The sequence below is a fragment of the Nannospalax galili genome, unplaced genomic scaffold (genome assembly GCF_000622305.1).
Source record: "Nannospalax galili isolate Female #2095 unplaced genomic scaffold, S.galili_v1.0 scaffold334, whole genome shotgun sequence".
Classification (NCBI taxonomy): domain Eukaryota; kingdom Metazoa; phylum Chordata; class Mammalia; order Rodentia; family Spalacidae; genus Nannospalax; species Nannospalax galili.
The window spans coordinates 3,009,642-3,021,344 of record NW_008336888.1 but is presented as its reverse complement, the minus strand read 5'-3'; the positions used below and the strand labels follow the sequence as shown (position 1 = coordinate 3,021,344).

The 11,703-nt window shown below is 39.1% G+C and overlaps 1 non-coding gene across 1 annotated transcript; it reads left to right on the top strand.

Moving 5' to 3' along the window:
- The first annotated feature begins 8,105 nt into the window (after positions 1 to 8,105).
- Positions 8,106 to 8,262, top strand: LOC115070086. Its single transcript, XR_003849286.1, has one exon. It is a non-coding gene; the product is annotated as a U1 spliceosomal RNA (small nuclear RNA).
- Positions 8,263 to 11,703: the final 3,441 nt, after the last annotated feature.

The following is an 11,703-nucleotide window of genomic DNA, read 5'->3' as shown; positions in this document are numbered from 1 at the left end:
CCTTAAGAGTAAAAATAAATCGGTTTATCTGGTCCAACTGTATGGCCTTAAACACCCAAAAGGAAAGTATAACCAAAGATTAAAGGGGACAATATAATTTTATAAGAGTCCATATGTATAGCTAAAGGCTACATAACAAGCAACAATGCCAGACAGGCGATACCTTCTTTTGAGTTGTTGGCCAGGGTGGCCAAAGGGATTCCCAGATAGTAACCCAGCATAGAACTGGGAAAATGAACAGCAGACCCCGATCTTATCCAAAGGAATATTGACAACTGATTACCGTTAGATGAGGAACAGCTGATCCTCCTAAAACAAAGACCTCTAGATAGGCTGACTAGATTCACCAGATGGACAAGTAGTGGGGAATGGCTGGGGGTGCCGACAACACAGCAGACAGTAGCAGGGATATCCGAGTATAAGGGCTCTAGTGGGTGGAGGGAGGCTATGGAGGGTGCCATCTGGGAAGTGGGTGTAAAAATAAATAAATTTTAAAAAAAGAAAAAAAAGAAATCTTGCTCCTGGAGGAGCTGACTTTATTTGTAGTATAATTTGGCAAGGCTCATGCCTGGGAGTTTTGGTGAAAACTGTAGAATAACCAGGAATAATAGCAAACAATCCAGGAAGGCCATCCTCACCGCTAAACCAAGGCCTTGCCATCGATTAGGCCAGCACTAGACTAGCAAACAAATATTCTGAAACCTGAGACCACCACAATGGTCACTAATAAACTTTCACACAATCCTAGTGGTTTAGTATTATAATGAAAAGAGTTTTGACCTTTTAATCCTTCATAAACAGGGCCCAGAGTACACTTTAAGAACTACTGTTCTCTTAATGAGTTGCCTACAGATCCTAAATGGTCCATGGCAGTTTTATACCTAGTCCATCTGCCTGGGAATCCCTTTCCTCTTCATCTCGCTGAACTCATACCTTTTCAAAGGCTCATTGAAATAATTATCACAGGCTGGGTGTGGTGATACATGCCTTAAACCCCAGTCCTCTGGAGGCAGAGGTAGGCAGATTGCTGAGTTCCAGGCCAGCCTGATCTACAGAGTTTCAAGCCAGCTGGAGCTAAAGGGAGATCCTGTTTCAACAAAGAAACACATCTCAAACCTATCCCTGACATTTTCTTCCCTCGACTCAGCTGACTTCTTTTTCTTTTGTCTTGCCATTTACCTTATACATACTTCGGTTAGACTATTTATCAATCATGTTGCAGTTTTGTTTTGCATGTTTTATTAGATGCTTAATAACTTAGCAAGTCTATAATTTTATAATAACCTACCAAAAAAATCATGGCAATGGTTGTTTCTTTCGCACTTCTATGGTATAATATTTAAACACAATAGTACTGGCATGGGATCACTTTGTACTATATGTGCATATTCTATTCCTATTTATTTGCAGTTTAGTTGGACCCCCTTGTTTATTATTGATTTATGTGTTCTATAAATAAATATCAATTTACCTATTCAACTAGCATCATAAGTGTAGTAGCATAGTATTTTCAGTCAAAACTGTTTTGTCCTTTAAATTAAAGAAATATTTACTAATTTTTTCCATCTATCATCAAAAGAAGATAAATGTCATTAAAAGATTAGCACTCTTTGGCTGGGTGGGATGACACACACCTGTAATCTCAGTTTTCAAGAGGCAGAAAGATTACAAATTCAAAGTTAGCCTACATCAAAAAACAAAAAGAAAAGAAAAACGCTTTACAATATTGCTAACATTGACTTCATCTAAGGATTTTAAATGGACTGTTTAAAAAAATCAGAGTGTATTTTTTATTTTATATACTATTTATTTTTAAAGCTTGTCAGCACAAAAGAATACACTTAATGGGCTAGGCTTTTAATTGAATACATTTTTATCCATTATGGGAATGGCTCTTTTATGCCATATGTGGTTAAAATCCCCATCCTGCCAGAAATCGCTCTTTTTTCAAATCAAGAGAATTGTCTCTTCTCAGAAAAACATTCTTGTACACAGAAAAGCAATCATTTCATTAACTAGAATGTGAAATGAGACAAATGACAGGACAAACAAGGAACAAACACACGGTCATCCAGGAAGAATGTGTTTGCGTGCAAGAGGTGGTACGTTACTGCTGTTAAGACAAATAGTCCAATACAGCAACACAATGTAACATACTGTGAAAAGTCTTTCGTAAATGTGTGGGGAGGTGTGAGTTGGGAGGATGGCTATTCTTGTTGGTAAATCTTCATTAAAATATTTTAGCCCAGAGAGAATGACTGTTTTCATTCAAATATAACTTAGCAAAGACCACTGCATAATCATTATAGCCCTCAGCAAGCTGATTCATGTGCAATTGGTCCAAAAGTTACAAAAGCTGTTTCTGAGTTCTTGTTTGTACCCTCCATTTTAAGATTACATCAGAATTAAAGCATGCAGGACTTGAACCGACTTCAAAGACAAAACTTAGACTCAAGCTAGTTTAGCTTTTTTCTTTTATTGGTCCATGTTTTCCATTTGGCTTCCACATCCTGTTTTAGCTTGATGCCCTTCTAGAATTTCACTTATAAATCTTACAGCTTTAGTTGGTGAAATACATTAATTAATACTGTTGTGAAAGCTGAAGATTTTAGCAATCCCAAGGCTCTTTCTTGGAAAAAAAATATATGTATATATCTGCTGTTTTTTTCCACCCATGTCTAGCACCATACTGAACATGGCAAAATGCATCTTACATGAAAATGCATTTAAGAAGGACTATTTGCACTATCTGTTGCCAATAGTGTTAATCAGGAAGCTCAAACCTTTCAATGCAACAGAAATATGAAATCTATTTTTTTCTAATTAGATTTTTTTTCAAGTAAAATGGTAAAGTAAAAACAGGCCACTTTGTGACTTCTAAAAGTCCAAATAATGTATAATTCCAACAGCATTATGGCTTTTAAAAGAGAAATTCTACAGCTTATGTAAATCTGTCTAGGAATGCTGTGGAACAACTAAGCTTAGACTTCCAGCTTGATGCTTTCAGAAGCTATGTCTGTGATCCACTTCTCAATACATTTCAGTTGGTGCTGTGGTATATCCATCATTTTAGTCAGAATTGAATAAACCTAAAATTACCTATGTTAATTTGTTTGTCAAGGTTGAGGCAGATCCATCTACAAGGCACCATGTATTTTGGGGTGAGTCTAGGGTCAGCTTATCTGCATGCTGACTTGCATCGATGTCAGATGTCAATTCAGTATTCTTGAGCAACACGTAGGTACCAGACTTTTAGTAGACTTAAAACTTTTGAATGAATGGTTGGGTTATTTTTATAAACACTGTTCATTGTAGATTGTAAGATTATAGTTAAATTTAGAGTTCTTAGATGTCTCTAACTCTTCTTGGAAAGAGGAAAAGACAAGCCACTCTTGAAACTAAAACTTCATTGAGCCTAGAGTACAAGTTGGCCAAGTGGCTTCCCTGGTCATCTGCACTCTGAAGAAGATGGAAAAGATGCTTCATGAATCTGTGCTGTGGGTTTAGCAACCTATACTGCCAAACTCAAAGCACTATTTGTCAGGTTCCTTTACAATTTAAATCCTACACATGAAAATTTCATGTGGTCCTTAAGACCTTCTGATACATAGTGTAATTCCACCATATTTCCAAGAACACGATGATCCATATTAGCCAGCAAAAAGTTAATTTTAATACACGTACTTCTGATTGGCAGCATTTGTCTAACACAAAGGAATGATAAATTGGTTCTTTTTCATATATTTTTTGGGACTAGATCTACCTGCCTCTACCTCCTAAATGCTGGGATTAAATTAAAGGCATGTGTCACCACACCTAGCCATTTTCATATTCTTACCCAAAGGGACTGACAAAGTCATAGCCAGAACTAACAATATCTATATTTCTTACTAAAGTGATGATACTGATAATGTTTGTGATGATTAATCATAGCTGACACCTTGACTAGATTTAGAATCAGCTGGGAGATTGGTGAGATGCACCTCTGGGTGTGTGTATAAGGGTGTGTGTATAAGTGTGCAAAACCCTCTCTTTTCCAGGGAGAATTAACTGAGAGGGAAAGGCAACATACCCTGCATGTGGGTGGCACCATCTCCAGAACTGAGACCCCTGACAGAGCAAAAGAAAAAGGAAATGTCAACCAGGAGCCCGGCTCCCCTTTCTCTGCTTCCTGTCCTCTCTGGTGTGAAGTGCTCTGCTCCTCCGTGCCCTCTCTGCCAAACTTAACTACTGAACCTGGGTTTGATTCCCAGCACCCATATGGCAGCTACGAACCATCCTTACTTCCAGTTCCAGGGGAATCTTACGCCCTCTTCTGACCTCTGTGGCATTGCACGACACGGGTGCACTCACACACATGCAGGCAATACACTCATGCACATAAAATAAAATTTAAAAAAAAGTGCATATTTCTCTTGAAGAGGACTTGAGTCTGGTTCCCAGCTTCCAGATAAGACAGCTCACAACCTCCTGTAACTCCAGCTCTAGGGACTTCAGGCTTTCTTCTGGCCTCCATGGGCATCATCCACATGTGTGCTTACCCACAGGCAGACACATATACATAATTAAAAATAAATAAATCTTTTAAAATATTTTTTAAAAACCACAGTTTTACTAGGATTACAGGTGTATGCCACCATACATGGTTTCTGTAGTGGTGGAGATGGAGCCCAGGGCCTCATGCATGCTAGCAAGCACAGGTCCAGCTAAGGTACTTACTCAGCCCCAGAATACTTTTCTAAGCTTGATTTGTTTTTATTTATTTATTTAGTGTGGGAGGGCTGGAATGTGCCATGGTACACATGTAGAGGTCAAAGGACAACTTGCAGGAGCTGGTTCTCTCCTTCCACCGTGTGAGTTCTGGGTTCAAACTTAGGTCATCAGGCTTGGCAACAAGAGCCTTTACCCACCAAGCAATCTTATCACTATGTATCTAAGTTGGTTTGGAACTTGTGGAAAATCTCCTGGCTCAGCCTCCTAAGTGTTGGATTACAGAAATATGCCCCTATGCCTGGCTTTTAATTTTGTTTATAATTGACAAATAATTATATGTGTTTTGGGTTAGTGTGGTATTTGATTCATGTATGAATTGTCCAATGCTTAAATCAGGCTAATATTTCCATTTTTTTTAGTGAGAACATTTAAAATTCAGCTCTCCAAATGAGAACTTTTGCATTCATCCTTTGGGCATTTCCAAATCACTTGCAGGGAATCCAAGGGAATGAATAGATTGCAGTTTGGGGATGTACAGGGGGCTGTAAATGGAAGGATGGTGTATACTGATATCAAGTCACCACAGAGAAGAGCTCCGAAGTCTGCGTAATGGATCTGTTTGACCTGCAGCCAGAGTCTAAGCTGCCTATGTTCTAGCAAAGATTCTAAGGCATTTCAGAAAACAGTCACTGGAGGAGACCAATAATAAATTGGGAATTTAGAAGACACTGGAGTTTTGATCTACTCAGAATGGAAAATACCTTGCTGAGACCCCCCCAAAAGCTGTGCCCTGTGAGCAATAACCATGCCGTATGAGTAAGGCCTAAGTTCCCAGAGCTAAAGAGAACTTTCATCCTCAGAGCCTAAAATACTCCTCAATTAAATAAAAGTGATCCACCAGCAATTTAACTTTCTGCCAAGAAAAAAAAAATCATTCTTCAGAGGAAGATAACAAAATCTACAGCTGCTGTAAGATTTTTTTAATGACTTTGCATGTGAAGAAACAGAGGAAAGTGCTGGCACAGTTAATAGAAAAAAATAGACAATGGAAAAGTCTCATAGATGACTAAGCTTTTGAGAAGGGGAGGTCTTTAAATTTTAAATATGTGACCACACATGTAGCTGGCAGATTACATTTAGAGATACACATATTACATTTTAGAGACCCAGCAGCATGAATGCTTACTCTTTATCACAAACAATGGAAGCTAAGATGGAAGGACTAAGGGTTGTTGGAGTGATTAAAGTGGTGAAAGGAAAAATAGTTTTGAACCTGGAATTCTCCATCAGTGAAAATGTGCTTCAAAAGTGAAGGCCTTCATTTCTACCTCCTTCTTCCCCTTTGTCAGTTGTCATAACCAATAGGGTCAGGGTTAGGGATCTGACTGGCAAGGTTGGTGGAGGAAAGGTTAAAATGGCTAGTATAGTTAGGAGACTAGGTTCATGCATGAAGGTTGACAAAATAGCATACTAAGTACAATAGCAGCCAAGGTATTATTGTTAGAGAATGGAGTTACAAACATGGTAAAGGAATGTTCTAGAATCTTGTGGTGCTGAATTGGCATCAAGCATTCTACTACTAAGCTGTACCCTTAGCCCTACTGGACTGGAATTGGAAAAATTAGAGTTAACTCATGGTTGCATAACTTTAGATTGTCCTGATACAAAACACTAATTGTTAATAAGCACATGATATTTATTGACTTTGTAGTCGAGAAACAAGACACATGCCATTTTTTGTGTGTAAAATCTAAATATAAAGTTTACCATTTTAATAATTTTTTAGTGTCTGCTCAGCAACATTAAGTACACTGTTGTGTAAAATCACTATCATTTCTCACCAAACCTTTCTCATCTTTCCAAACACTCTGTAACCATTGAATGATAGATTCCTATAACCTCTTCTTGTGAGTAGTAGAAACTTATTTGCACAACAGTGATTATAGTCAATAATAGTATTATGTACATTATATAATAAGTATGTACTTAAAAATTGCAGAGGTAGGGGCTGGAGAGATGGCTCAGCGGTTAAGAGCACTGACTGCTCTTGCAGAGGACCCAGGTTTGATTCCCAGCACCCACATGGTGGCACGAACCATCCTTAACTCCAGTTCCAGGGGAATCTGAAGCCCTCTTCTAACCTTCATAGCATTGCACGACATGTATGCACTTACCTGCATGCAGGCAATACACACATACACATAAAATAAAAATAATAAATAAAATATTTTTTTAAAAACTTGCGGAGGCAGTAGACTGTAGATATTCTTACTACTCACAAAAGAGGTGAGCATGTGAAGTGGTGGTCATGTTAATTGGCTTTTTAAAAAAAACTTTTTAAAAAATTTTATTATTTTTATTTTATGTGTGTGTATTGCCTGCATGCAGGTAAGTGCATACATGTCGTACAATGCCCATGGAGGTCAGAAGAGGCTGTTGGATCCCCTAGGACTGGAGTTATGGATAGTTGCTAGCTACCATGTGGGTGCTGGGATTCGAACCCGGGTCTTCTGTAAGAACAGCCCATGTTCTTAACTGCTGAGCGATCTCTCCAGCCCCTCATTAATTAGCTTTTTTTAAATTATTTTTTTATTTAATGTGTGTGAGTGTATTGTCTGCATGTTTGTAAGTGCACCTGTTTTGTGCAGTGCCCAAGGAGATCAGAAGAGACTGTCGAATTCCACTGGAACTGGAGTTACAGTTGGTTTTAGCCACAATGTGGGTGCTAGGAATCAAACCCAGGTCCTCTACAAGAGCAGCCAGTGCTCTTAACTGTTAAGCCATCTCTCCAACCCCAAGTTAAGTAGCTTTTTAAAATAATTTCCAGATATAAACATATTTCAAAACATCACATATATCAAAACATTACCCCATTTCCAGGTGTGGTGGAAGAAATCCCAGCATTTGGGAGTTAGACACAGGTGGATCTCTGTGAGATCAAGGCTAGCCTGGACTACAGGAAGACCCTGTCTCAAAAATCAACCCCAACCCCCCAAAACAAACAAAATATTGCCTCATTAATATTACAATGTTATGCTTTTATATACCAATAAAAAGTAAATTTTACTTTTAAAGTAATCATAGTATATAGTATAGATAAACATAATGTTAATTGTCAATTAAACTTTAATAAATTTGTGAGGGAAAACTGATATTTGAGTAAAATCTGTGAATTTGGTTAAGGTATTATGTCACTATGAATTTTCTAAATCTGGTTCATTATTTTTACAGCTCACATTCAAATGCTTCAAAATTTGTGTGTGTGTGTGTGTGTGTGTGTGTGTGTGTGTGTGCATGTGTGTCTAAGGGTATGTGTATTTACACACAGTGATTATGCAAATGTGACAAAAATGTTAACAGTAATTAAATGTCAAATATTAAAGTGGTATTTGCTTCTTACCTGCTGGGAAGATAAATGGATAAGGAAGGTGGTTTTCCCAGGGTGAGGTTCCATTGCAGTCATGTGCTAACCCCTGTAGTTTTCCAAAACGTGGGAAACTCAACTGCATGATTTGTGGTAGTTGGAGACTGTGTTTCTGCTCTCCCCTATTTAAAAAAAAAAGAAGGTATGCAGGGGCATGTGTGTGTGTGTGTGTGCATGTTACTCTTGCAATTTTTCTGTAAGCTTAAGATTTCAAAGGAAAACATTTTAAAAGCTAGAAAAATGATGGCTTGCTAAATATAGACCTCTTCAGACAAACAAAAGCTAGAGACTTTGTTGACAGCACAGAAAATACAAAGGAAGTTCCCAGGGCAGAGCAGAAATGATCCCAGATGGGCGCCTGTGTCTGCTGAAAGAACACTAGTAGAAACGGCAAGATTTCTAAATACACCTTTTGACTGGTAATTCAATAGGTGGATTAAGCACATGTGTTTGCTTACTCTCCCTCCCAAGTCCCAAAACTTACTATAAAGGCTGAAGTTATAAATATATAAAAATAGAGGGCATCAGATGATTGGCAATATCAACAAATCTCTGGAGATTGAAAGTGGGTGATGGAGTAAGTATTGAATGAGGAGGCAGTGAGGAGGAGGAAGCCCTTGCAGAACGCGAATGGTGTGGATTGTAGCTGAGGGAATGGCGCAGCTACCCTTAGCAGCCCAGAGAAGCTTAGGATTCAGCAACTCCAGGACTTGTAGAGAAAGCAAAACATGGTACTTTATCATAGGATGATGTATGAGTTATAGAATAGCAAGGAAAGGGCTAAAGAGTCTTATCAAGCAAGAGGGTTACACTGAGCTGAAGCCCTTGAACAGAATTCACTGGCTAGTTTGATGACCCAGTATTGGGATATTCCTCCTTTTATGTGATGGGGGAGGGGAGGTTCATCATTCATTGGTCTGATGTGTTCAATTAAGTTCATGAGACTGTGTTTGTTTGTTTTTTTCTAATATGGGCTTCATATGCCCATGTGCCTATGTGTTCCTGATTTAAACTGACAAATTCATAGGTGATAATATTTTATTCATGTGAATAAGCTGTCAGTCTGTGACATGGTTTGTGTTAGACAGACAGTGATCATCACGTTCCCTCTCAGCATTTGCACTCAAAAGACAGAAAAGGGCTTTTTTATAAAATGGAATCTCTCAGGGCAAAGCAAGCCTGAAAGCTATTCTTTTGTAAAATATGGAGTAATTTAGAGCAGGTTATAGCAAGATCTCCAAATATACATATGTCTAAATGCATAGGTAGAGAGCCATACAGATAATCCCAGAAAACAAAACAGAGCTTTGTAGATAAATCACCCCTGTATTAGTTGCTCCTATGTTGCTGTGATAAAACACTGTGACCAAGGCAAGAGGGAGAGTTTAGTTCAGAGGGTTAGAGTCCATAATGGCAGGGGAGGCATGGCAGTAGAGGTGGCCAGAGCAGAAAATCAAATGATCACATCTTCAAGAAGGCACAGGAAGCAGAGAGAGACAGGAAATCTGGCAAGGCTTAAGAACTCTCAAAGCCTACCCCCAGTGATGTGCTTCCTCCAGCATGGCCACACCTTCTAAAGGTTACTTGACCCTCCCCAAACAGCATCACAAACTGGACCCTATGGAGACACTCATTCAAACCACCACAACCCTGCAAGATCACTCCCTAAATAGTTGTAGGAATGACTTTTACAATATGGACATAATCTGGACCAAGGACTTTAATCTAATCTTATAACAAAAAAGTTACTATCTATAATGTAAAGAAGCTCACTAAGCCATGTGCTCCTTTTGTGATCTAGGTACCTGACATTCATTAATCTTTCAGGACCCCACCTTGCTGTCCACTCAAGATAGTGAAGGAATCTGGGTGTGTGTGATTAGCATGTCAAAGCACTGGAAGTAGCGTGTTTTTCCTCATTGAAAACAGTGAGAGGAATTGAGAAGTCTGTTTGAAATGTTGTGTGTAAAACTCTAGACCTAGGAATCAAAGGGCAAGATTCTCTGATAAGTATGGGTGGATCCTAGCTTCTACTTCCCCAATTCATGCTGAAGATACTGTTTCAGTAAGAATGAGTGAAGCCTGGTTGGAGAGCACAGCCCCCTGAAATATCTAAAGGAACAGGTGTTGAGTTCGGATCCACTGTTGGCCTTAAAACTAATGCTAAGAGTTAGGCTATTTATTCAGGCATAACTGCAATGTTGCTTAGAAACACCTCAAGCATGACTGCCCTGTGGAAGAAGGACTTAGCTAAAGACCAGCCAGCCAGTTTCATGGGCATCTTCCTTACACATAACTCTGGCTGCTTCCACCTCTGCTTAAACCTAAAGTTTATCTCAGCTCCTCAAAGATGGCTGCTCCAAACAGACATTCTTCTCTTTTTTTTTTTTTTTTTTTTTTTTTTTTTGCCTACTTTTTTGTCATTATTTTTGTTCTCTTTGACAGGTGGCCAGACCTGGTGTGTTGGGACTCCTGCACCCCATAGTTGGGTTTGTGACCTAGGACTCCAGTTACACTAAGGAAGTAGAACACAAAGGTGTAAGACTGGTTAGAGGCTGTGTCCAGGAGATTCCTGCAACACTAGTGGATTCCTTATCAGGAACCTTTCAGGTTAGGAGAGAGTAGGATGATACATTCAAAGTGGTGAAAACAAAACCCTGCCAGCCAAGATCTCCACATGGACATTGTGAGCCTGGCCAATGAGGCCAAGAAAAAGGCTTTCTCAGACAAAGCTCTGGTGCTCACCACCACTAGTCCTGCCTCACAAGAAATGCTAAGAGGAGCTACAGAGATGCTCAGAATTAAAGAATCCATGTTGCTCTTGCAAAGGACTAGATTTCGGTACCCAGCAGTCACATTGGGGTAACTCACAATTGCCTGTAACTCAGCTCGGGGGGATCAATGTCCTCTGCCTGCACTCACATGTCCACAAACTACCCTCCCATACACATAATTAAACTTTCTTTTTAAAAAATGCTAAAGGATGGGCCTGCTAGATGGCTTAGTGGGTAAAAGCAACTACTGCCAAGTCTAATGATCCTAGAACACACATGTTAAAAGGAGAAAACCAACTTACAGAAGTTGTAGCAAGTGCATGCCCATATATATACACGCAATAAATAAATAGAAAAAAATTTAAATGCTAAAGGAATTTCTTCAAGGTGAAGCGAAGGACACTAACAAGGTAATATATGAAAGTATGAATATTGAGAATACACAATCAAATTGAATATACGCATATTTTAAAGTGGTACATAATTTTTTTTTCTTTTTTTGAGACAAGGTCTCCCTGTAGCCCCAGCTGACCTGGAACTCACTATGTAAACCAGGGTGGCCTCGATCTCATAGAGATCTACCTGCCTCTGCCTCCAAAGTGCTAGATTAGAGGCATGCCCTACCAGGACAGGAACATAAATCATTTTAAACTTTAGTATAAAAGGTAAATTGCAGAAGGCATTTAAAATAACTACTGCAAGCCAGGCATGGTGGTGCATGCCTATAGTCCCAGCACTTGGGAGGCAGAGGCAGGCAGATCTCTGTGAGTTCAAGGCCAGCTTGGTCTACAT